Raw genomic sequence first — 26564 nt, forward strand, 5'->3', positions numbered from 1 at the left:
TTAACGCTTTTCATGCAACTATAACTAATCTTAACAGTGTTTTTGTTAAAGATTTTGTGTAAGTTGCTCATTGGAGGAAAGTATGTTGCTATTAGTTTGAGAAATTGTCTCCTTTTGTTGGTTCTGACTTCTTTATTAAACGGAGGGTTATACCAAGTGATGTTTCGTTTTCTTGTCTTGTGCTTATTGTGGTTGTTATTCTTTCTATATATCAGTTGGTGGCTATATCCACTCTTGTTTATCGCTTCTTGGTGTGGTTTGATGTGCTTGTTGAATGAAGCTTCATCAGAGGATAGTTCTGATAGTCTATTGTTGATGTTCTCAGGGATAGCTTTTAGGATGCACGGTGGGTGGTTAGATTGTTGGTGCACGTATACGGGTATGTTGCCGGGTTTTGAATATGGGTGGTACTTTCCTGTACGGAGGTCTAGTGTGATGTCCAAGTAGTTAACTACTTTCATATTGGCTTCAATGGTCACATTAAGTTTATGCTCTTTAAATATACGGCATATCTCTTTCTTGGTATTGTCAATTTGTCGTGCTGTTCCATTAAATACTGTCAAGCCGTCGTCTCTGTAAAGGCCGACGTTGTTGCCATATTTGTTAGCCAGCAGGTTTAGTAAGTAACTGCCAACTAATTCACAAGTTTTAGCCCCATCGTAAGAGCCCATTGTCACGTCGAAGGTGTTGTTATGTGATTTGTTCTTCCAGGATTGTTGATTATGGAATAATAGTGATTTTTAGTGTTAATGATTATACAGCGTTGTCCTTCAGTTATGTTGGTGTACGTTTCAGCAAAGTCCAATGCTTTGTAACTGAAACTGGAAATGGCTGAAACTTGTGAATTAGTTGGCAATTACTTACTAAACCTGCTGGCTAACAAATATGGCAACAACGTCGGCCTTTACAGAGACGACGGCTTGGCAGTATTTAATGGAACAGCACGACAAATTGACAATACCAAGAAAAAGATATGCCGTGTATTTAAAGAGCATCAACTTAATGTGACCATTGAAGCCAATATGATAGTATTTAACTACTTGGACATCACACTAGACCTCAGTACAGGAAAATACCACCCATATTCAAAACCCGGCAACATACCCGTATACGTGCACCAACAATCTAACCACCCACCGTGCATCCTAAAAGCTATCCCTGAGAACATCAACAATAGACTATCAGAACTGTCCTCTGATGAAGCTTCATTCAACAAGCACATCAAACCATACCAAGAAGCGATAAACAAGAGTGGATATAGCCACCAACTGATATATAGAAAGAATAACAACCACAATAAGCACAAGACAAGAAAACGAAACATCACTTGGTATAACCCTCCGTTTAATAAAGAAGTCAGAACCAACAAAAGGAGACAAATTCTCAAACTAATAGCAACATACTTTCCTCCAATGAGCAACTTACACAAAATCTTTAACAAAAACACTGTTAAGATTAGTTATAGTTGCATGAAAAGCGTTAAAGGTATCATTAACGACTGCAATAACAAGAAAATACCATCAACCAAAACTGGGGACAATATAAACCCAGGCTGTAATTGCAGACAACCTACCGAGTGTCCATTAAATGGTCAACGCCTTACTGAGCAAATTATATATCAAGCTAAAGTAAGCACAAATAACAATAAAGAGACTTACATCGGATTAACCGAAAATATGTTTAAAAAGACGTACGCCAACCACAAGTCTTCCTTCATCAATACCAACAAAAGATCAGCAACCAGGCTGAGCGAACATGTATGGTCCCTCAAAGAGAAAAACATCATGCATACCATCAAATGGAATATTATCCACAGATCAGCAGCTTACAATAATCGTGCCAAGAAGTGCGAACTATGCCTGTGGGAAAAATTCTACATTATGTACAAGCCACATATGGCGACACTGAACAAGAAATCCGAAATGGTATCTCGGTGTAGACACTCAAGTAAATTTTCGCTAAAAAACAGTTAATAGATTAGCTTTTCTCAGCCCATTTATTGTCTACAATTTTATTACTTAGCCTTCGCACTTTTACTACTGCCATCATTTTGTGAATTTACAGTGCTTGCATGCCTCATTATAAGATCACTGCCTAGCTTGTATGTTCCTACGTATATATAAGCTTCTGAGCATAAATGAATGTCACCTGATGAGTGTTTTTAACACGAAACTATTAGTAACGTAAATATAGTAGTCAAAATTTTTATCTCTTTTTAAATTATTCTATATATATATATATATATCTAAATATCTATATATATATATATATATATATATGTTGTTTGCAAACACTTGTCCAACCACATGACATATCCAACTTGTCTATTTAATTTTACTGCATTTGCTTGATCAGAGGCAATAAGGCAGTCAAAGATAGTACATCATGTTAACTGAAGTATCATATGTTAGCAAGTATTGCCCGTCATGCAAGCTTATTGGCCAAGATTCACTTACGTGGCTGATTATTGGCTAGCAAACACCATTGCCTATACAATGAAATGAAACCATTGCGCAAAGTGAAACTAAGATGGCGCCCGTAAATCGTTGGTGGCATAACTCTTACACTCAATGGCTCTGTGAAGTTCTATCCATCTAAATGTAGTACGTCTAATAGTCTCCTACTATATCCAATTCTACCATCCAACTAAACCTTTCCAGTATCCATGATTGTATATACTCCTGACCATAGGGCTTCGTAGCTTTGGTAGAAAATGAGTGAAGAAAAAAAAGATGTAAGGTAAGTACAATAACCACAGGTCTCTCTGGGCTGGGTAGCAGCCAAGAAATCAGCGAGTTAAGCCGAAAATGTACTCAATCAGTGTTGTATATGCAGATGTCTTTTGTGCATCTGACTACGTTACAGGAACTTGGACTAAGAAAGTCAGATAGGCTTTTGGAGGCAAAGCCTTTCACACAGGCTTGCAGGATTATGTAGCGTTCTCAGCTTATTGATAATGCTAAGGAATAGCTAAATGGAGAGGGAGAAGAGTGTACAAGAGAGCATTCGTCTTCCTGCTAGGAGGGAGTGAACTTGTGGTGAGTGAATATACAACATGGCGTCGTAGGCAAACTTGGTTTGCGGAGGACAGCGATAGTGTTGCCGGTGTATCGTGCTCAAATTGTCGTGTGAACATTTGAGAGTGGTGTAAGGAGAAGGATACAGTGTTAAGTGTTCAGTGCTCGAATCGTCACGTGGACATTCGACAGTGGTGTAAGGAGAAGTAATAGTGTTCAGTGATTTTGCTACAGGATTAATTACCTATTCGCTTCAGGAAGAGCGAGGGTAAGGGTTTTGATTATTTTTGTGAAGTAATCGAGATAGCAGCCTTCGTTATTTTTAACGATGGCCGCATTCAGGTTTAATGTCAATGACATTCCCAGGTTAGTTATTAACTCTAGTGATGCAGCTAATTCTTACAAGTCTTTGCTGTCAGAATTTAATTTATGTGTAGAATAGTCCACTCTACAAATGGGTAAGGCTGAAGGAGGTCAGCTTAACTTTAGCGGTCACATTAAACTGTTTGCGCTTTTGAGTGCTATATATAGTTAAGGATGGCCGTGAGGCTTTACAGTCTGTAGGATTTAGTTTAGAGTTTCATGATTCTACTTATGAGCAGGCCATGAATCTCTTAAATAGAATTTATGGTGGAGAGGAACCGATATATGTTAAGGTTCTGAAATTCGTTACTTGTTCTCAAACCTGTAATGAAAATAAAAGGGATTATATGTTAAGGGTTGAGAAACTCAGCAGGAATTTAAACTTTGATATTGATGATGACAGGAAAGATTTTGCTCTTGCGATAGCTGTTAATGGACTCAGAGAGCTACATAAGCAATTGATCCAGGAAAAGGATTTAGATTGGGCAAGGTTATGTGACATTCTCAGAGCTAGGCGACTTGCTCGGGATTCAGAAGCAGTAATAAAATATGCTAAGGCTAAAGGTAGAGGTACAGAGGTTTCAGAAGTAGCAGCCATTGTTTTAGGCAATCTAAAAATAAAACTAGAAGCACTAGTCGTTACTATAGTGAAGATGCAGAAGTTCATAGAACTTCTCGGAAGGAGTGTGAGGACTATTATAATAATAGGTCTAAGAACAGGTACCCCAAGGCTGGGTGTGGGACTTCAGGTCATGAGTCTATTAGGCATGAATGTAGAAGCCGACATAGAAACTCTATTCGACCTTTTAGGTATTCTAGTGCTGATAGACATTATTGGCGCACTAGGTCTAAGGGTGAACTTTCACCTAAAAGTGATAAATGTTACAACTGTGGTAGTCGGCAGCACCGGCTTCGCAGTTGTCCTGATGCTAAGTGCTTTACTTGCAATGAAAAAAGCCATATCAGTATTGACTGTGCTAAGAATGGTTCTGAAGACTCTCAGAAACTGGATCTTAACAGGTATCGCTATGATAGGAGTAGCAGTAGCGAAAGTGACAGGAATATGGACAGAGATTCAGGTTGAAGAGACAGGGAATACACATGTTCCCATCATCTTAGTAGGAGTGTGAGGTTTACTTCCTCTAGTCATAAATGGCTCGATGATAGATAATCAGAACTTTAAAGGTAAATGACATGGAGGTTGATTTTGTGCTCGATACAGGGGCTGAGGTTTCAATGGTAACCGAAAAAACAGCCAACAGGTTAGGTTTACAGCTAATAGCGCCATCAACTGTTTTGACTGCAGTAGATGGTTCCGAGTTAAATGTAGTAGGTAAAGCAGAGATTCAGTTTAAAAGTAAACACAGATCTATGGTCACTCAGGTTCATGTTATAAAAGAATTGAGTAACATCTTTTTTGGCATACATGAGTTGAGGCAGCTAAAATTATTAGCTGTTTTAAATGCATTATGTACGAAAGGTTTTAGGCCAGTTACATTGTTGCCTCATAGACCTGTTACTGCTGGTGTAGCCCGGGCATGGCTCTTGTGGGGGATTGGGAGAGAGAGCCTGGGACACATAGCAAAAAAAAGGTAAGATAACTTCTGCAAAACTAGCAACATATGTTACATATGACGCTCAGACTGATGCTAATGGAAGCGTGTCGTTAGATTAAGATTTCACGATATATTAGACGTAGAGCGTTTAAAAGTATATCGTCACGGTCAAGTGACTCGATCTATTAAAAGGCAGTAGTTCAACGTTCGCAGTTTCATTACATTTCTCTGATAAAAAATAGAGCGATTCAAAGATCATCTATCAAAGCTAGGTATAGTCACACTGAGACCAGAACAGTCTCAAGCTTTACAACATGTTACCGCAGGTTTTGACCAATTTATAGTTTTTCCTACTGGCTTCGAAAAGAGTATTTGCTATCAGATGGCACTGTTTTGCATTGGTAGGTTCGAGTTGTATAATCAATCATCATCAAATTAAGACCATGCTTTCTTCGAGCTGGGTACTGGGTTTAGCACAGCCTTGAATCTAAATTGAGTACTTTCTCGTTCAGGGATCAACAGCTTAAAGTCATGGTAGATGGTATCGTTCCAAAAAAGTTATTAAATTTATATTTTATGAACTAGAAATTCCACTGTCATACAGCCCACGACTGAAGAGATATTGGAAAAAAAGAAAGGGTACTGATGGTTGAGAAATGCAATATTAGCAGTCAAATGGCACTGCAGTGCAATAGGATAACTGCAATGGTAGCTGTAATCTACTGGATGTTATTATATACAACAAATAGCAATAATGAAAGGAAAAGATTATATGTTTATATCTCTCCCCCTGCAATAGGAGAAATGCAATATTGACCAATATTAGAAGTAAAATGCACTGATATTATTAGAATAACCAATATTATTAATATAGTAATAATATAAAACCAATGCACATATTTGTTTACATTTCAAAACGTCATAGCTAGCAATATCAAGAAGTTGTGATATTTATATAGATTTTTAGAAAATCTGTACTAAATGGTTCTGTAGCCACCCAAACTTATAATTAAATATTGTAATAACCTCATAAGGATCGTTAGAAAAGAAATCATCATTTCCTTTACTTACACTGCGTTGGACATCAGTTAGAATACCAAAGCACTCGAGAGTGTCTGAAATGTCAGTTACTTTGAAATCGGCAAAAATAAAACTCTCATGAAATGAAATGATTTCAGCACTCCTACGTTAATTACAGAAACCTTCGGCAATTCGACAATGCTATAGACTGGTGAAATGTGCACATTATTTTTCCGTGAAATGCACACGACTTAATCGTCCTATTCTCTGTCGCTCGGCGTTTCAATTTCCAGTCTTAACTTTTATTAAACCAAGCTTGTCAAGCGTTTTGTGAAGAATTTCAGCCAAATTAATTTGTCTATTTGTGTATAATCCGATCAGATGGGTAAGTTTTAAGATAATGCCTGCGGTATACAAAGACTTGGTAATATATTTAAATAGGCTTATATGTGTTTTTGTATCGTTATTATACTTTAACGACCCTACAAAACGATGGTTAAATTTGTTGATGAGATTTCAATACAAGGGTTCGTCTCATTGGTGATGAATAATTTTCGTAAGTTGTGTGCACATGCATTTATCATAAAAACTCTCAAACATCGCATCCGCTCGTTTGGTCATGGGATTAATAAAATCTTCCACCAACAGTTTTAGAATTTAATCTAAATAATAAATCACAAACATTTTATTAGGTTTGTTATTTATTAATACTAAATAAATGACTACAAAGAGCCTATAAGAAAATCGTAAGCTAGGATCATAAATCTTTATCTTGTGATTTTTGGTTGAAATAAGTTTAAATTTACTGATTCAATCAATCACCCAATTGATTGAATAAAACTTTAAGCCATTAGCTTTGAATTATTAGAACTAAAATATGATGGTACAGAATTAATTTGCAAAATCTGAGTATTATGGTAGACAAAACAACAGGATATTAATTCTTCCTCCCCTTAGTATTTGTTACAATACCACTTGTTAGTAGGCTGTCGGGTCAAGGACATAGGGCACTTCCTGTTGTGCACGGCATGGTCGGGCTGATACAATATACTTACAATATACTCGCAATATACTTGCAATTTAGCCGCATCCAAACAGTATTCATGTATAGGACCGTGTTGTTGTAGTAGGGCTATATCACCCTTACAAATTTACAAACACCTTACCCGAAGTCCAATCGAATATTTTGTAGTTACCAAAATTTAATGTTTGTCTTTATATGGAATGCGTGGCCGGGCAGCGAATTTTTTTTTCCCAAACAGGTTTACATACGGCAGTAAAATTTTGGCTCCTGATTGGTTTTAGTAATGGAGTTTTAGTAATCAAAACCTACATCATTACATTTTAAGTCAATAGTTATAATTAGAGAGGAACAAAAAATTCCAAAATTTTATTCAAAATGGTTTAAATTAATGAGTTTTAAGTGAGCGCCTCTTACGTTTTAACAGCACATTTGGAATGATAACACAAGTTTTACTATGTTATTTAGAATTTTGTGTTCCTTTCTAATTATAACTATTGATTTCTAATGTAATGATGTAAGTTTTGGTTACTAAAACTTAATTAATAAAACCAATCAGAAGCCAAGATTTTACTGCCATATGTAAACCGGTTTGGGAAAAAAAATTTCGCTGTCGGGCCAAGGCTAGCTACTGATACATCCCTCCGATCCATGGTGACATTGATGTTCTTAAATTTTAGACCTACACAATGTTTTGTCCACACATGCATGCTGGTAGGCCCCATGCCTCCTAAGAAAGCCATGCGCATTCTGGTAGCTTCATCATCAAGTATTTGCTATTGATGATATGATGAAGCAGTCATTGAGCTGAACTAGGATTTTGTGCAGTATTCTTATTGTTGTTGTAGACCCACCTTCAAAGGTGATTATAATTATGCCATTGGAGGCGCACATGAAACAACAGCACCAGAGACTGTTTTCATCTGGATTTAATGCTGTGATAGTCAAGTCAACAGATGATGCCCACTCCATATTACAAAAGGATGCTATGGTCACCCACATCTTCATGTCACCAGGAGTGTTTTGTGACTTCTTTGTTCCAGCTGCCATAGAAACTGCAGATACAGGCCTTTTCAGTCATGTGTTTGTTGATGAGAGTCACTGTGTTGTCAATTGGCGAATAAATCAACAACACAATTATATGCATATGCAGACAGATAGACAAATTTAGATATTACTGCTAGTTTGTTATCAGCATGGGCATAACTCTGTATTTGTAGCAGTTTTTGCAGCAGCCTTTAGTTTATCTGATCTATTATTATTGTTTTATTAATCATAATGTGGCAAGCCCCAGCAATGTTTGACTTGTGTCGTAAACAGCGGCCTTTTTCATGATGTATTCTATTCACCTGTATACATATACATGTATATGAATGTAAATATTATGTTGTTTATTACAGGGGATTATCGGACAAACGTATCACTGCTTTCCGGGGCAAGTTTGCACTCATCGGTAGAATTCGGAGTGTAATGCCTGAGGCTGCCATGGTAGCCATGACAGCTACAGTTGCAGTAGAGAGACAAGTTTGTGATCTACGGCAGATGACTGACTATAAGACATTGAGGAAATCCCCTGACAAATCAAACCTACGGTTGGTTTTTAAATGTTAAACCACTATGTTGTTGAGATAGGAAGCTTGACCTCTTAGCCTGGCCATGGCTTTGTTTGGAGGGGTTGGCGGTAGAGGGCCATACCCAGACTACTGAGTACTGACCCCCCATTTTCCTCTAACCATATAGCCACTACATTAATATGCAATAATTTTGGGGGAAAACTGTTTAGTTCATAAAGACTCATCAAGCAAACTGTTGATATTCCATGTTAGTTATCAAATGATTAGCTTTGTGCTGCGTAATTCTTTTCTAGATATTCTGTGGTGAAGTTAGAGGGTGGTGTTGACAAGTGTTTTGAATGGCTTTCGAAGGAACTTAGCTCTGGCACATACCCAAAAACTCTGGTGTTTGTTAGAATGTAAGTAGTTTGTAATTTGTAAAGTCTGAAGACTAAATTGAATTAGGAACTTAGGTGATCAATGAGCAATCAAACCACTGCCTCTTAGCCTGCCCTCCCCAAGAGAGCTATGCCCAGGCTAACTGCCTCTAACAATTCGTGTGAGTGTTACCATAGCTGGGGATTATAAAAGTATAGGTTTTTCAGCATTTATCACAAAGCATTCCAACTTGGGCCAAATCCATTTTTTGTCCATGGATTTTTTATCGTCACTGACACTGTAAGCAAACGATAGATGTTTTATCAATCTTTCTGTTCTTAAGGTTGGATCATGTTGGAAAGATGTTCCGTCACCTTGAAGCTGAAGTGCCAGAGGGTAGCATTACCATGTACCACAATGGCAATGCTACCCTCTGGCACTTATATCTTGGCTGTAATATCTGCCTAGGGAAAGGCAGATATTACAGCCTAGTTTTGCTCAACTGAAGACTCCGTGTTAAAGTGTGTTGTCTGCTTAAGCGCATTGTCTATGGGTAAGCTAATGATCAACATTTATCTTAACTCTGTCAGAATTTAATGGTAAATGGAAGATTGAATATCAGAAGCAATAATGTACTTATGGTCTAGCCTGGACATAGCTCTCTTGGGGCCTCCACCCTCCCCCCCCCCAAGAGAGCCATGCCCAGGCTACCTATGGTCGAATTGATGTGTTTGTTGACTAGGATGATACAGGCATTGCTTATGTGCAAAATTGGAGAATTCTAGGCATATATTTTTATACACATAGCAGTAATAAGTCTTTAGTTATTGACAGATGTTGTTTTTTAGGAATGGACATAGCTGATATTCGGCGCATTGTGCATTATGGTGCAACCTCATCATTAGATGAATATGTGCAGGAGTTGGCCGAGGTGGGAGAGATGGTCAAGAATGTGAAGCTGCAATCATTCTACACAGACATGCTCTATCTGGTTCTGTAGATGATGAGTCTAAGGTCTATGTAAAGACTGAAGATTGCCGTCGCCACTTCATACTAAAAACATTCGATTCAAATGTGCCGAAACATTCGCCTACTGTTAACTGCTGTGACAATTGTTTGAAGACAGCAACATCATGCTGTCATGACAAGGCCATCAGATGCTATTGTGTCAAGACTGTGATGCCATGTTACATGCAACCGGTTATAGAGCAGGATCCATAAGTCATTTGTAGAAGTTTGTTATCTCCTTCTGCTATACAAGCGTGCAGAAATAATTTGAACCTTTTAAATACTCCTACTACTAGTATACCTCATAATGTTACATCTATTTATCCAGAACTGATAGACAAAATATTGGCACATCATCAATGCATTGATAACCATTTAGCTAACATCATGGCATTGGGGGCATATTCTTTAGAACAGGCTCAAGCTACATGTATATTAAATGTTTTGAAGAAGCACAGCGAGCTTACATTGTGTGATTCTTTTGCATCTCTTGTGCTTTCTGATCCAGAGAGTGATATAACTATGTCTTATTCTGACTAGATAACCAATTGTGCCAACCATGTGTTAATAAAATCATATCTCATATTATATTTTCATACCAATTTTGCCACTGTTTAAGTTTATACATGTCAAGTCTCAATAAAGTTTCATAGCATGATTACAATAGATCTTGTCTAAGTTTTTTTAATTAGATACAGGGGAGACAATTTGGCAAACAATTCACTATGCAAAGAGAGTGTTGCGTACACAGCTAAACTGCTCAGAGACTGAGAAGCATTCATTTATATTAGTACTTGATATCACTTCTAGCTTGAAGTGATCCGTGTTTATCATGCTTTTGCCAAAGCTAAGACAAAATGTCAGATTGTCTGTACAAAAATAAGGAAGCCAGAACTATGATTTAGGTATTGTTGTAAAAAAGTCTACAAAATATAAAACACTCAGTTTTTGTTCAACTGATTGACTTGGCTAACGAGGCAGAGCACTGAAGCATAAGAATTTAAAACAATGGAATATAAAACAATGATTTAGGTATTGTGGTAAATCAACTGTACAAAATATATATCGCACAGTTATTGTAAAACTGATTGACTATTTGAAACATTGGCATATATACAGTAACTATGATTTAGGTATTGTGGTAAAAAAAGTCTAAAAAATATATACATCACTCAGTTTCTGTTAAGATGATTGTCTTGGCTAGACAGAGCACTGAAGCATAAGTATTTGAAGCAATGAAATGCAAAAATATATAACTATGGGTACCTGATTCTACTTAAAGGTTGACTTGCAACAAAATTCACATTACAGTTATTTGGTATCAAAAGATTCACCATGTCTTACTCTGTTGTGTTGTAAGTGCCAAATATGTGGAAATGTGATTACAAGCTCTTAAAAGCTCAAAAACGAAAAGCGGCCGTAGATTGGATCTCTTTATTTCAATGACGTAACCACGAAATTTGGTTATCATCTTGTCACGTATGTTCTCACATGAATTGAAAGGCCAATACAAAGCTCAATATAAAACTTATCGTAGCACTAGTTTATGACAAACACTTCGGGTTTTACCAAAGACCCCGTATCAAATATAGATGCTTGCTACTTTACACTTTTGTTTCGGCATTATTCAATCGTCAAGTCGTTCTCTGATCATGTGACCCAATAATTCGCAAATAATTTTTGCAGCACTTTTTGATTATCACAGGTGACCAACAGGCTCATCATGATTATCAGACAATGATATGTACTCCTTCGAGCTAAGGTTAAAAAGTTTAAGGATTTTTTACGGTAAGTTATAAAATATAGGTGCTATAAGTGACAGCATTACAATGACGATAAAACAGACGCGTAGGAACAATAGACATAGTTTTATTGAATGCGTGAAGTATATTTGTGAAAATATTTCGACGAATAAGGTTGCAAGAAAGTGTAAACAGAAAGCCTCTCTCACAATTACATCACATTTGAGCCGTTTTGGCAAGGGAATCCAAACTACGTCGGTCTCGTGTGGCTGCGATTTTCTGTTCGATTTTGAGCTTTTAAGAGCTTGTAATCACCTTTTCACATATTTTGCACCTAAAACACAACAGAGTAAGACATGGTGGCTCTTTTGATATCAAATAACGGTAATGTGAATTTTGTTGCAAGTCAACACATCTTTGCACATGAAGCCATAACTGACTGTTAACCCACTGCTTGAAGCTGTACATGTCTAACCTCAATAGAGGATCATGGCTTGATTTGAGCAGTTTAGAACTAAAAAGTGTTCTACCAGGAGTCTGGATGAAAAGTTGGTGATTTGCTATTTGCCTGCACAATTTGACTACATATTTATGATAAAGTTCACCGTTCATTCTATGGGCTGATCTAGCAGACCTGATTGCAAATTGGTTGTAAAAGTTGTCTAGCATTAGTTGAAGTTTATCTTGTTAGAATGACAGGCGGTCTAGTACTTTGCTCTCTGGCTCATTTGAAGTTAGAGAGAAATGCTCTTTGAAAAACTGATTTCTATGTTCGACATCCAGGTCCATCTCCACATTGTTGATTATCCCCCCTGAATGTTAACAAATGCACCATATATGACCATCTCTTTCATTCGCTGAGATAAAAATATTTGTGCTTGGGCTACATGCTCAAAGCAGGCTTTGGCATAATGTACCTTTCCTGATACCCGGTAGTATATCATCATCCATGTCACCATATCTAGTAATTCCTTACTCATCTCATACACAGAGAAAGACAAGACCTAGAAACAAATAAGAGGACAATGTTGTTGTATTACTACTTAATACAGTAACCGATCACATACAGGTGATTGCTGTTATACTGATTTTATTTGCCAAGAAATAAATAATATGAACTTATGACAAGTATTCATTGCTGTTCAAATTTGTGAAAACATGTTTTGTTTACACATCCGATTGTTCTGTTGATTAAAAAACAGATAATTATAATGTGACTTCCATTCCATTATTATTATTATTATTATAGTTAATTATTATAACTATATCAAATTTGTTTGAGGCTTTATCTTTGTCACTGAAACCTGCCACTGGATACTTTGATGTTATAGTAATTAATACCATGATCATATAAACATTAATATTTTATGATATTATGTAAAAACTCATGTTCATAATGTGAATGAATAATGATTGATTATCATCATATTTAATTTAATTAACATCTTGATCGAGTGAAAGTATGAAAAATTATATCAATAATTAAATAAATTTTTGTCGTTTGCTATGTTTGTATTGTGATTGTAAAAAGATTTCATTTAATTGATTTAATTTTTTATTATAATTTAATCGAAACATAATTATTTAAAATACTATAGCTCCCGAGATTGATTTATTATCCAACCAACATTTCATAATTACCTACCAGCGTTTGTTTGCTACCAATCCAGGTTAAAATATTACAGAGTAGTAATTATTTTATTATAATAAATATCAATCATAATACTCGCGTGTACCACGAGTAAAATACAACTGAGTATGGCGCCTTACAGTGCCTCGCGTTGCGTGTTCACAACTCGAGTTGTGAACACGCAACGCGACTTTGTAAAAGTAAGGTGCAATATATTGGTATTACGGTAGCATAACCGTAGATCTGGTTATATTAACAATGGTACATCAATAGGCACCCGTTAGCTTTTAGAAATTAAACTATGCATGTATGTACTGTAAAACTAGAGCTAATGGCGAATTATATTGTGCCGAATTTGCAACTCGAGTTGTACAACTCGAGTTACACAACTCGAGTTCATCAAAAATCCAGGCCGAGTTCTTTTAACAGCAACTCGAGTTCAACAACTCGGCTTGAGAACATCTCATCATTTCATTTTCTTTAGCTATATTTTCTATATGGAACTTATTTTGGTGCATCATTAAACGCCGTTGAAATAATTTCTATGTTCATTTTCGGTGTTCATTCAGTTTCTTGTCAGGTTCTAGAGAGATACCTCTTTTTTCATTTGAAAAAGAAGTGGCCCAGCTCCCACATAGATTGTTTTTTAGTTTGCTTCTTACATTCTACAATTGTTTTTGTCTCATTATATTTATAGAAATAAATATGCGCAAATATCGCCAATATAGATAATTTAAATGTGTATATATATTTAAATTATTATTATTAAATTTCTGTAAATGTTCTGTAAATGAGACACCCCAATTACTCACTTTGCTTTTTTACAAACCCGTGTTAGTTTTGCGTAACACAACTCGTGTTCATAAAAAAACCTAGGCCGAGTTGTACAACTCGAGTTGCGAACACGCAACGCGAGGCACTGTAAGGCGCCGTAGTAATCTCAGTTATTGTGCCTTACAGTGACTCGCGTTGCGTGTTCGCAACTCAAGTTGCCGAGTTGTACAACTCGGCCTGGGTTTTTGATGAACTCGAGTTGTGTTACGCAAAACTAACACTGGTTTGTAAAAAAATCAAAGTGAGTAATTGGAGTATCTTATTTACAGAATATTTAAAGAAATTTAATAACAATAATTTAAATATATATACACATTTAAATCATATATATTGATGATATTTGCGCATATTCATTTCTATAAATATAACGAGACAAAAACAATTGTAGAATGTAAGAAGCAAACTAAAAAACAATCTATGCGGGAGCTGGGCCACTTCTTTTTCAAATGAAAAAAGAGTTATCTCTCTAGAACCTGACAAGAAACTGAATGAACACAAAAAATGAACATATAAATTATTTCAACAACGTTTAATGATGCACCAAAATAAATTCCATATATAAAAATATAGCTAAAGAAAATGAAATGATGAGATGTTCTCAAGCCAAGTTGTTGAACTCGAGTTGCTGTTGAAAGAACTCGGTCTGGATTTTTGATGAACTCGAGTTGTACAACTCGAGTTATATTTAAAAACTCGAGTTGGTAAATATAACTCGAGTTGTACAACTCGACTTGCAAAATCGGCACAATATAATTCGCCATTTAGTTCTAGTTTTACAGTACATACATACATAGTTTAATTTCTATCAGCTAGCGGGTACCTATTGATGTACCATTGTTAGTATAACCAGATCTACGGTTACGCTACCGTAATACCAATATATTGCACCTTGCTTTTACAAAATCGCGTTGCGTGTTCACAACTCGAGTTGTGAACACGCAACGCGAGGCACTGTAAGGCGCCATAGTACCTCGCGTTGCGTGTTCACAACTCGAGTTGCACAACTCGAGTTGTGAACACGCAACGCGACTTTGTAAAAGTAAGGTGCAATATATTGGTATTACGGTAGCATAACCGTAGATCTGATTATATTAACAATGGTACATCAATAGGCACCCGTTAGCTAATAAAAATTAAACTATATATGTATGTACTGTAAAACTAGAGCTAATGGCAAATTTTAGTGTGCCGAGTTTGCAACTCGAGTTGTACAACTTGAGTTACACAACTCGAGCTCATCAAAAATCTAGGCTGAGTTCTTTTAACAGCAACTCGAGTTCAACAACTCAGCATGAGAACATCTCATCATTTCATTTTCTCTAGCTATATTTTCTATATGGAATTTTGGTGCATCATTAAACGCCATTGAAATAATTTCTATGTTCATTTTCAGTGTTCATTTAGTTTCTTGTCAGGTTCTAGAGAGATAACTCTCTTTTCATTTGAAAAAGAAGTGGCCCAGCTCCCACATAGATTGTTTTTTAGTTTGCTTCTTACATTCTACAATTGTTTTTGTCTCGTTATATTTATAGAAATAAATATGTGCAAATATCGCCAATATACATGTATATAATTTAAATGTGTGTATATATATTTAAATTATTATTATTAAATTTCTGTGAATCTTCTGTAAATGAGACACCCCAATTACTCACTTTGCTTTTTTTACAAACCTGTGTTAGTTTTGCGTAACACAACTCGAGTTCATCAAAAACCCAGGCTGAGTTGTACAACGCGGCAACTCGAGTTGTACAACTCGAGTTGCGAACACGCAACGCGAGGCACTGTAAGGCACCATAACTAGCAGCGTGCGATCCATTCTTGTTGTTCTATTGCTATTTGTTTGTTATGTTTGTATTGTTATTGTGAGACGATTTTATTTAATAGATTTAATTTTTTATTATAATTAAATCAAAACAGCTAATTAAGCATATGAAATAATATAACTCCCGCGATTGATCTATCATGCAACCAACATTTCATACTTAATAACCAGCGTTTGTTTGCTGCCAATTCAGATTAAAAATAATACATAATACTTGCGTAGATCATAAATAAAACAAAACTTATATTATTAGATAAGCTTTTCTTTATTAGAATTGTGCATTCTATGTTGTTCTGTTGCCACTTCCTGCCATTTCCGAGAATGCCTTTTAGGGATAGACCCTCACATGATACTCCTTCGGAAATAACAATTGGGATATTAGCGACTTCAGAAGTTGACTTTTAGAGTTGTCTTCCCCGCATGTTGCTATGTGTCCCAGGCTCTCTCTCTCCCAATCCCCCACGAGAGCCATGCCCAGGCTACTGCTGGTGTATGTTAGCATCTTTCAGATGATGACAAGTTGCAAAACTTGACAAATATGTCTAATAGAAAAGATAAAGGTCCCAGAGGTGAGAAGGGCAGGAAGCAAGGTCGACCAGGAGAGTTGTCAATGAAGGGTGGTACAAGCTCAGAAAAAGCTGTTCCACAAACAAAGGTGCATGGTCATAGCACCAGCTACGCAGAGGCAGCTCAGGGTAAGCCACGACCTTTCCGGAATCAGGTGAACAGTTTGTTTTATGAGGTTCAGTCTGGTTTCATGTCACGTGACATTATCCTACAGCGGAAAAATGCCCTTGCTGAACGCAGGTCCAGAATAGAGGAGGAGTACAGGATGGCTGTTGCAGCCGTAGAGAATAAGCAGGAGTTCAAGGTTGCTTTGACAAACTTGGCTACCCTGAAGGACAAGGTTCAGAAGGACACTAGACTGCCTGCTCTCCAGGCTAAGGTAAAGTCACTTACAGACAACCAGCTGTCTGTGGGAGGGGAGGCCCACTTGGCTCCCCACACTTCCCATCAGGGAGGTGTACAACGGACCGCTTTGTCAGTAACCAGGCCTAGCCAAAAGGCTAGGAAGGCTCAGTCAAAGCCACCTACAAGCAACCAGCTGTCTGTCGGCAGGGAGGCCCACTTAGCTCCCCTAACTTCGAAACGGAGGTGTAGAGGTTCTTGTCTCGACAGTAACCTGTACTAGCTAAGAGGCTAGCCATGCCAAACAGGCAGCATGATAACCCAGAAAAAGTCTTCTAGGGTTAAAGTGGTCGATGAGGCAGAGGCCTTGATGGAGGGTATGTCAGGCACTGAGGAGTTTGGGATATACCCTATGAGATTCAGATGACTCGATGACGCCAGTTAAAGAAGGTGACCCCGATACCTAGTCACAACATGGGAGCAGGTAAAAACAGGAACAGGTATGTGCTCAGGACTTGCAGGTTAGAGCTGAAGATGACAGGTTCGGCTGGTGGGAGTTATTTTGACATGGAGAGTAAGTATGGGTGAGGATGACTCAACCTATACAGGTAAGACCACTTTTGATTCTAGTATGGGTTAACACCTGGTTCACAGGTTACCCTCATGATCATGTACAATAGCTAAGCTCCTGTCTAACACATTGGTGAGCTCATGATGATGCAGACTCTATTAGAGTACCAGATGATAGTATACATGCATGTCAGACATGAAGCTTGTTGCCTCCCAACATGATTGGTGGTTAAACTTATGTTTGAACCCCAAAAGTTACAGGTACTATGTTTAGGCTTCAAAAAAAAGGGTATGTTGTATATGCAGATGTCTCTTGTGCATCTGACTATGTTACAGGAACTTGGGCTAAGAAAACCAGATAGGCTTTTGGAGGCAAAGCCTCTCACTCAGGCTTGTAGGATTATGTAGCTTTCTCAGCTTATTGATAATGCTAATGGATAGCTAAATGGAGAGGGAGAAGAGTTACAAGGGGGCATTCTTCTTCCTGCTACAAGGGAGTGAACTTGTGGTGAGTGAATACCCTACAGGATGAAAATATTCGTTGGTTATAAAAATTCGCGATTTCGCGAACAGTCAATTCCGTGAATTATTAAATTCCGTGAATAATTAGTTCTATTTTTAATCACAAGGGAGAATAACTACTGCATCAAATTAAAAACTAGTCGCTGGGCTAGTTTTTAATATAAATACTAAACGTAGTTGAGTTCTAAAAATTTTTTAAAATCATTGCCTGGGCTTTGAGCTAACACCATTGCCAATGCATCACATTTATTTACAAAATTATCCAAGGTTGTCACAAGATATGCGGAATGGCTTCATTGCGAAAATAGCCTCTAGACAGAAGTACTAAACGTAGCCGAGCTCCAAAACTTCTTTAAAATCATCGCCGGGCTTCGAGTTTTATTGCCATTGCATCAAACTTTACAAAATTATTCAAGGTTTTCACAAGTTATTCGGCATGGCTTCGTCATCGCAAAAATCTCCTAGTCTTTTTACATTGAAATCAACTCCATCAATCTCTAAGACCGAAGTTGAGGACGATCATGATTCTGATCTGGACATTATGGTATGTATTTGATTTGCAGAGCAAAAACGTTTTTCCATAATTAACTGCATTAGTTAATCCTGTTATATGGTTATTTAAGGAATTTGCTTCACTTGAATACCACACTAACATCAGTGATTAATATCTACCAGTTCCACTTCAATCTAGCCAAGTTGCTATAGTTGCTTAGGCACAGGCAAGCCGCCTTGTTTATTATGATTGACACGGGTGGAAAGTTCAATTTATAGGAATAGACTCAGATATTTAGTGCAAGTCTAACTTTGCTGAACCTCAGATGTTTGGTATAGCAATCAAAATATCCTTTATTCTTATGAACCACAACCTAATACACAAGTAACAAAATTCTAGAATATAAGATAGATAACAAGTAGTAAAATAAACAAGCTAAGTAAAATAAACGTCTTACGCCAACAGCTAGCGGTAACTGCCCTTAAGCTCTGTCCTGTACATCTACAATATGTCACTGTCAAAAGAGGATGAACTACTAAAATAGTTCACTTTTATAGGCATTTAGGATAGCCTGAGGGCGGGTACATATAATGTTCGTATCATATTTTGTGTTGTAGGAGTAAGTCCATTGGAGGGAACACTGTCTTTGGATACGTCATCTGAAGAGCGCTGTTTTTGTGGGTGGGGTTCCAGGATTGCATAATATTGCTTCCGTTGGCGCTGTACATACGTCAGGGAAAAGTACTGGATAAGTGTGAGGGTAAGTTCAGTTATTTTTGGCGGTGCTCGGTGGGGGATTGAAAGATGCCATTGTTTCTACTTCCCTTCGGCGGTTTCCCCTGGCGGGTATTGATATGCTTTCCATGGTTGATGTCTTTTCACTTTGGCGTTTCCAACTATAGTGAATAACTTGTTTCTTGGCTGGCTTGTTGCTTGTGGGTATAGCATGCTGTGATCCGGCTATATTCTCTGTTGGTATCTTGTTTTTGTAGAATCTACATACAACAATCCTTTTGTTTAAAAACTGATCGCTTTCATTAAATACTTCAGCTATTGTTTTTGTACTTCCGTAACACTAATTAATATTTTTTCTTTTTTGTGTTTACTGCAGATTGAGAATGAAACAACCTACTCTGATTACGAAAACTAGAGACAAGTAGTAATACTCATCAAGGCAGGAATATTGACAGAGAAGCAACCAGTCAACCTAGACCTCCTTCATCGACAACAACTCCTTGATATCGCTGCAGCAGACATGATTAAATTATATATTTTATTTCATGTATAGATATATTATAATTTATAACAAACTAGAGTGTACCAATAAAATATTTCAAATACAAATAAAATTTTACACGATGAATGGAGTAAATATAAACAGTTTAGTCCATATGTTGTCTAGCAATGAAATTAAACTGGTAATCTTGATAAGTGAATACTAGCGTGTAATGGTGATCTCTGACTAGTTATTTTGGTAATAGCAACTCTGTCGCTGTCACTGTCTTGGGTAGATGTTAAAGGCAATTCTCTCGCTACTACATGACTGGTAAGGAAGTTATCATCAGAACTCTCCTCGTGGCTTACTATTGCAAAGTTCTGCCCGTTGGCCAAAGATTTGTGCTCGTAAAAGCGTTTTTGTTACTTTTTTAAAACAGATATATTCTCCTCGTTAGCAGCTCCGGTCACTTCTACCTCAATTTCAAGACCTCCTTGAATGATTGGTGATCTTCTAAGAATGACATCTATCACCCTTGCAATCATTGTGCTTCCGTGTATGCTGAAAAATCTCTATCTCACGCTAAAACAAATAATGAAGCGGTAGGGATGGAAAAAATAAACATTGCGTTTTACCGAAGAACCAAAGTAAAATTCAACTAATTTGGTAAATGTGAAAAACTCATTACTTACCACAAATTGTTGGTTCATCAAAGGCCTCCAAATCTATGAATATTCGTAAAAACCTCTGAACGCAGCAAAAAATTTATAGCTTAGCACGATCGACCCTTACGTGGGTCAAAAATAACAAGGAAAGAAATTGCAATACCAACCCATTTTTTCTCAAATGCCCACTTACACAATACACGCCACAAAAGCACTAAAGGTGCAATCAACACCAATGTTAAAAAACATTCCTTTTTTGTGCGAACCCTTAACAGCTAGCCCCCTTTTTTCTTTTTCTTTTTTTGAGCAACCTTACTAAGAGCCTTCAATATTTATTAAAAGTTCTTGCCCCGCCTAATCTCTACTCTCCACTTTAATAACAACATTGCCCCAACCAATCTTAAAAAACACAATAAAAAAGAAGAGGAAAAAATTGAAATAAAATAAAGAGAAATAATAGGAAGGAAGAAACTAAAACTAAGAGTAATCTACTCATGTTACCTAATAAATATATCGCTCTAATGCCCCATTATGGGGCGAATGCGATTAATTGATTTGACTTGACGTGTAGTTGTAGGTCAGGTATAATTGCAGTGGCTCAAAACCTGGTCAGTTTCTGGGTCATTTTGTAGAGGTGGAGCTTAATCCAGAAATGCAAATGTTTTGTCGGCACCGAGCGACGAGGTTTTAAGCAAGTGCCAATGTTTAGTCGGTTAGAAATTGAGTCTGTAATCTTTTTATTTTTTGTAACAAAATAAAGCATAAACATCGTTTTAGGCAAATCCTTAATCAAAAATATGAGATCTTTCATCAAACTAGCATAATGTATTCACATAGTTGTTTATCGTAGTTTTGTCGTGTTAAGACGAAATAGTAACATGCTCACGAAACAGAAAAAAATCTTCTCAAAAATACATCATTAATCATTCTGTATTCGTTTATACAGTGTGTATGAAAAATATCTTACATACGTTGTAATATGATTACACTTACATGTATGTAACGAGGTATTACATAAGTTATTGAATATTTGTGATTATGTTCTAACCAAATAAAATGCACATTGAAACAATTGTCTACTTTGCTATCATTCTGAGAGCTAAAGAAGATTCTATTTCATTTTAGTGTAACTATTTATGTTAGCGTATCGTAAGACAAAGATTGTGAAAAGGCAACAGAAGACATTAGTCTATCTTATCTTTACTGCAAACACCGACTTCTCCAACAACTAACTTTATTTAGATTTTGAACATGACCGCACTCTGTAGGTATTCATTTGTCGATTTGCTTATATATTTATTATTTATGTACAGCATTGTGTGACCAAAAAATTTTTTTTGATTTGTTGGGCAAAAAATATTTTCTTACTGTTGGCATGATGATGTATTTTCTTGCTCCAATATAAATAATGCATGTGGCAATTGTTGTGCATCATTGTTAGCAGCTTTCCCGTTACCTCCACAAGCACAATGTAGCCAATTCTGGAAAATCAGAGAGCAGCACACACAAAACCTTTAGCATGATGTATGTCTATTGGCATTGCTGACGTTGTACAACATACATTGTTTGAAAAGTCGATGCGCAATGACAAAATGTCTGGTGATGGACCACTGGAACAATGATGGGAAGTAGGTTGTTTCAGTTATCGGACGAATCTATCATGATAAATTGTAAAGTTTAATAATTTTACTTTATTTGATATAAAAAAAAATGTTGCACATAACTTAATTACTACCACATCAGCACCAAAGCCATAAAAGGCCTTTAACAAGCACAAATGAGAACAGAATAACATAGTAGAAAAGGGCTACATATACTACATGTAGATATGTGAAGATAAGTGAATATAAGTCTGGGTTATTTAAAAAAAAATCAGTGTCAAAAATCCTGAATGTTTTATGTATGCAGGTATGTTTTAATTTGATCAATATATTCACTCAAAATTGAGCACAGTACAAGCTGAAACAGTTCGAGTTTTTGCATATAAAAGTATTCCTATCTAGAACAAGTTTGTTCTTTATAGCTGCAGATGAATTGGCAACGAGGTGGAGGGCACGCCAGATGCCCTCTGGCGTGCCCTCCCTTCATTGCCAGTTCACCCACAGCTATAGGGAACAAACTTGTTCTATGCCTATCTAGATATTGCATGTATTAGAAAGCCTCAGGAAGCATTTATGCTCTGTCATTTCTTACTCCCTGCAAACTCCTCTTGGATATCCTTGATCTAAAATAAAAACAATCATAGCATGTGTATTTACATCTCCTTGAACTTGTAAAGTACTGTGAATGCAGTATTCAAGTGGCATTATTTGCGACGATTTTTGACTTTGACAGGAACATTATTTGTTACTTTAATGAAGTAGATTGGAAAGTTACATTGGACATTGTGATTAGCTGGAAGTTAATATGGCGATCTCAAAGAATCGCGCAAGTCTGCTTTTGCTACTGCTTCTGCTTTGCTTTATTACTGTTTTTACAGTAGTTTTATTTCACAATTAGTTTTTGGCTTCATATATCTTCTCCGATCCTACATTGCTCAACCGACTTAGCCCATAGAGTAGACTTGTAGAAGACAACAGCGACATTAGTCCAAGTACTCAGTCTACGAATCAGATGGTGTTGTGGCACCTTGTTATCAATTTCTCACAGAGTTGATAACAACTCCAGAGATGCTCCCAAATCCTGATTAGAGATTTGCAAATCACATTAAATCACCAATCATGAGATTGGCATCAAAGCACCATAAATATCGATTACCCAGCTTGTAAATTAAATCAAAACCATCAATTACATAGTGGATGATGGTTTTAATTTCATTTTATTTGAAAGCTGAGCAGTCACCCTTCTAAGTGATTTGATTTGGAGCAAAACGCATGCCAGCAATTTGATATGCTTTACAAATCTGGAGTCAAAGATTTGGGAGCATCGCTGCACAACTCTCTCTAATTCAGACACTGAGCACTTACACTAAAGTGACACGAAAGCATCATGCAAAAGGGTTCTAATTTTAAAACTGAGTTACTGAATATTACCACTCACCGGACTGTTAGGTATGAAAGTAACATCAGGTGTCTGAGTTACATCTATAATGCTGTCGTTTGTGGCGTTTCGTAGATGCTCCCCACATCTATGGAAGCTCGCATAGCCTCTGCTCTTACTCCTACCCGTCCTGAGCAAGCACTGCGTTTCCTCCTTATCTTGAGCTATAAATCAGAATGCTCGAGGCATTGAACTTTTGGCTGGGTGTGAACAGGCAACTTAACAAATATCGCAGTTGGCAGCAAATAATTTGTTTCTAAAACCCAATCCTGCCTACACAAGGGGTTCTTCTGCATTATCCTACTATAACTTCACATTTTTCTAGCTACTAATCTAGGGCTATAAATGGCTTGAAGATCCGCCTACCAATGAAATTCTACATTTAACCATAATTAATATTGATCAATTTGCCTAAAATTTTATTGCTGGTTATGTGAGTGAGTACCTCCGTGTTACTATCAGATGTATTGTCTTGAGGATGCGGTCTCTTTGTTGGATTCTGTGACTAAAAATGTAAACAATACGTAAATTATGTATATCGACACCATGTGACAACATATATGAATTTATGCACATGCATAGCATATTTATATTTGTGGGCACAATCTAACTAAATTCAAATTGGCAAAAGAGTCCAAACAAAGGCCTTGTTGCCAGAGCTTCAAAATAAGCATTCATTTTATCTTGCTTTTAATTATTGTTTTTGCAAATTTTAGGTTTGAAATATTAAATGTAAAATAAAACAAGCAAACAAATATGGTTACTTGAAGCAACGTTTGACGAAGTAGGAATTCCCAAAGCTAGTAAGCAAAGTTTGACTACAGAGCAAGTCAGGTAAAATCACACACCATCGACATAGAATAGTATTGATAGAGTGCGGTAAAACTACGTTTTGAAAATCAAATTATTCGGTCAGATGTTAATGTTTTTCGATCGCATATCAACGAAAAACGAAGATGTTGGATTAATGTCGAGGTGGGTGGGTAGGTAGGTTGAACTGCTCGTCAATTGCTTATACTGTACATGTAGTTTTCTCCAGGCCCTGCGATTTAAAACTTCCGAACTTTTTACTGCCTTTTTTTCACTCGTCAACAGTATTTTTATGTACATATTTAGTTGACAACGTAAGGCAAAGACCAACATTTTCGACAGTGTACTTGAAAGGCAAGTACACTGAATTACGTTGAATAATTACGTTGAATTCGTCTTTTTAGTAATTTTTTCAACTTTCAACTTCTATCAACTTTTCTTACCAACTCACGAATTGTACGTTTAACGTGTCGAACATGATTGATGAGAATTCGCGTATGGTGATTGTCTTACCCCTTTTATTTCTACTCTGCTATACCTTGTTTGTAAGCCTATAATTATCAGGCTACCTGTTAGAAAGCTGTCTACCAGTGACATACAGCTATCACTGTATTTTGTTTTACTGTCCGCTAATATTCTGCAGCAATCATGCAGGACAGTGAGGACTTTCTTTATGCTGTAACCAATAATGGACATGTCATACTGATTGTTATACCAAAGTATAAACAGCCTGGCATTTTTTTGTAAATTTGTGTGAGGAAAAGAATACAGCTGCGAAACATCAACTTTCAACCTGCTCTTTTCAGACAGTTTTTGCTGAAACAAGACTGAAACAAGAACATAAAAAACCAGACGTGAACCAGTTTAGTTTTTTAAGTTGATAACTAGTTAAACACTAAAACAAAGTTCAGCACCGGCATAAGAGTTCAGCTATTGTCTTATAGCTGACACCGGCTAAGATTAACATCAGTATAAGATTTGATTATCCGATATATTCAAACATCAACATAACATCAGCATTCCACTCTCTGCTCTCTTTTTTCTTGTTGATTTGATTCTTGATTGAAAGAGCTGTACCATCATTGATGTTACAATTGTGAAGAGCGGATGATTGATAATTGTGCTAAACAACTCTTGAGTCAGCATTTCGTTAGTTTACATCTTGATTTCAATCATCCGAGACTAAAATTTGGTCAATTAGGTGATCATATTTATTGCCGACAGTGATACGTTACAGACTTTAATACTTAAAAAATAAACCAGCCAAAATTTTTTTGAAAACTTATGTGTTAGGATAAGTTAGTGACACGCCTTTTTAGTTGTTTCGAGCAAACCAACCAGATTCACCGCATTGCCACGCTTCGAATGAGCTCGTAGTCGCTTCCTCCCCGAACCGTAGCAACGGTAAAATCCAAATACATTCGATGCCATTTCGCTTCGCAAAATTTGTGCGAAGGTAGTCGCTGTGAAAGAGCTATTTGACATAGAAACAGTCACTGCTGCTGGATCTGGATAGATTTACATGTACTTTTTTAAGCTCCCCAGTGGAGGTAAAGAAAGTCAGCCCACAATCGCGCAGGTCTATGCTACGAAAACGTCCTACTGCTACTCACTACTGTTTCCACTTGACAGTTTGCCTTCACATAAACAGTTACATGCCAATGATGGTTGCGCGTTCGAGGATGACAAAGTAATTACTTTTTTATTGCAATTAGTTGACTACGATAGATTGAAAAGTGGCCTGAAACTGAATCTACTTTAACAAGTTTTGTTTTGAATGATGCATCTCTAATCTTGGAAAGATTTTTAGCGCTACTTTCGCTAAAAAGTCGCACTTGGAAAGATTTTTAGAGCAACTTTCGCTAAAAAGTTGCGCTATAAACATGGAATCATTGAGACAGTAGGGAGCAAATTCGTTGGCAGCGGGCAACTCCAAACCCATTCAAACCATGAAACACAGTGATTATGTGATCGTCTCATGGCTAGCACTCATGGGTATCATAAGGTGTAGGTTTTTTTATCCTTTTCCGATTTGCCTGTATAATAAGTTTCAACCTACACTAAGCACCAACCACTATTTAGTACTGGAAGTGTTTTTTTTATAAATGTACCAAGATTGTATTTTTCAGCACGTACAAATGTATGCACATGCGCTCTTTTGTTCGAATAATTTGTAAGGCCATAATGTAATTTGTAACCCCTTACTGGTGGTTGATTCCTCTCATCTAGTGGTGATGGTGGTGGCTCCCAAGTCCTCTTCGGGGTCTGCCATGAGGGTTGGTCCAGGAAATGTAACCTCCTCAGCTTCTGCAATGGCTTTAAGTGCCGTGAACAGAAGTTAGTCTTATCTGTAGATTATGGTTTTATCTGTCGAGTTTACTAACATCTGAATG

The 26564-nt window shown here is 36.9% G+C and overlaps 1 long non-coding RNA gene across 1 annotated transcript; it reads right to left on the reverse strand.

Annotated features, from left to right (window-relative positions):
• Positions 1-22411: 22411 nt before the first annotated feature.
• LOC137408847 (uncharacterized) lies at positions 22412-24026 on the reverse strand. The gene is made up of 3 exons (XR_010980150.1): positions 23807-24026; positions 23362-23525; positions 22412-22546 (listed from the first exon to the last, which is right to left on the reverse strand). It is a non-coding gene; the product is annotated as an uncharacterized lncRNA (long non-coding RNA).
• Positions 24027-26564: the final 2538 nt, after the last annotated feature.

The sequence above is a fragment of the Watersipora subatra genome, chromosome 11, assembly GCF_963576615.1.
Source record: "Watersipora subatra chromosome 11, tzWatSuba1.1, whole genome shotgun sequence".
NCBI lineage: Eukaryota > Metazoa > Bryozoa > Gymnolaemata > Cheilostomatida > Watersiporidae > Watersipora > Watersipora subatra.